This window comes from Pteropus alecto, unplaced genomic scaffold (assembly GCF_000325575.1).
Source record: "Pteropus alecto unplaced genomic scaffold, ASM32557v1 scaffold5, whole genome shotgun sequence".
Lineage (NCBI taxonomy): Eukaryota > Metazoa > Chordata > Mammalia > Chiroptera > Pteropodidae > Pteropus > Pteropus alecto.
Genome location: NW_006441953.1, coordinates 4512597 through 4514369, shown reverse-complemented (window position 1 = coordinate 4514369; position 1773 = coordinate 4512597). Strand labels below are relative to the sequence as shown.

At 38.6% G+C, this 1773-nt stretch overlaps 1 pseudogene; it reads left to right on the top strand.

Annotated features, from left to right (window-relative positions):
- Positions 1–917: 917 nt before the first annotated feature.
- On the top strand, positions 918–1036 carry LOC112485680 (annotated as a pseudogene).
- The last annotated feature ends 737 nt before the right edge of the window (positions 1037–1773 follow it).

Genomic DNA, 1773 nt, shown 5'->3' with positions numbered 1-1773 from the left:
ATTCTCTTGATCTTCATTCTTCACTCCGTCCGTCTAATTAAACATTGCTGAAAAGAACAAGATGTCAGCTTCTCATGATGCAGTAGTTTGTCTTTTCTCCATGTAGTAGTGTCAGAGTACCAACTTCTGCTTAATTCCCAAACCCTCCCTTAAGGGAGACAAGAAGCCTGAGATATAAGAGCTCTGAAGAGAAGTGGGAATGAAATAATGGATTCTCTGACAAGCCTATGATCCAGAAATCCTGCATCTCAAATGAGGATTATAACCTTTTTTATAGGCCAATAGTTGTTAAACTGATGTTAGCATCAATTAGATTGTACAAAGATAAAGGTATTTTTTTTTTTTTGGAGAAACTCTGGAGAGCACATTAGCCGATGTTCCTTGATGTTTTGACCCTTCTTCCTCATCCATGTCAACATATCCACCTGGTAGAAATATCTATTGACTCATATCAGTCCCAGCTAGCAAAAGCAGCTCTTCATTCTCAGTCTGCTGTTTCAGAAGAAAACCATGGAGACTGAAGTAAATCACAATAGGCACGCGAAACTTCTCCCCTACGAACTCATGCTAGAGAGACTCATCTCATATTTACATTGTTTGGGAGACATGCAGACACTCACAAATAGTTTGGAAGGAAGAAAAATTTTATGTTAAAATTCAAAATTACCTAGCTGCTAGGATGAGTGATGGTATGTATGTATATTGGTCCAAAGAATGCCTGGATGTAAAGCACAGGCTAGTAAGTTAGGGTACTATCTGAAATATTATGGTTCTTAGTTTCCCCCCCAAATTAATATACCAGTTATTCAGAAGTGCAATTAAAAAATTAAATTAGTTTTTAATTTTGAAGGTATTGCCCATATATGGTAAAACAAATTAAAGCAACATAAAAATATATACAATTAAAAGTAAGATATGTCTACAGCCATGCAACCCTGAACAAGCCCGATATCGTCTGATCTCTGAAGCCAAGCAGGGTCAGGCCTGGTTAGTACTTGGATGGGAGACCACCTAGGAAGAGCAGGTGCTATAGGCGTAAAAGATAAAAATTAAGGGTTTGTAAACTGACAAGGTCCTTGCAATCTGTGAGGTCAACCAAGAATTGCCTTGCCTAAAACATACATACATACATATATACATACATACATACATACATACATACATACATACATAGATAAATAAGTGAATGAATGAATGAATGAATGAATGAATGTAAGATGCTCTTTCCTGTCTGCATTCCTCAGTTCATTCCCCTGAAGTAACCGTATCCATCAGGAATGCTTTGCCTCAAGTATTAAGAACTACTAATAGTGCTAATTGTTACTTTATGTACAATTCAGAAGGAGGTGGTGTCAGAGTTGTAACATAATCAAGAAGCCACACTCCACAGCATGCCAGCAATATCACACCTCAACTGTCATAAGTGGGCTAACACAGCTGCAAGCAGTCTATTTTTCAAATGAAATTTTCCTAAGCAGGAAGAAAAGGAGTAGAAGCAAAAAGACCCTCTTCCTCATGCACATCTTTATTTTCTGAGGAGAGAAAGCCTCCCAGAGCCTTAAGCAGACTTCCTCTATCTCTCATTCCCCAGGCAATAGCTGAATTCTACCCGCAGACCCACTGCAGGTGAAAGAGAATGAGACTGCCCTAACTCCACATCTGGAACCAGGCATGCAGCAACCTGAACAAAACCAGTGTTCCCTTAACAAGAAAGAAGGGGAATGGCTATTTGATAGGTAACTTCTGGTGATGGCCACAATAAAAATGATTAAT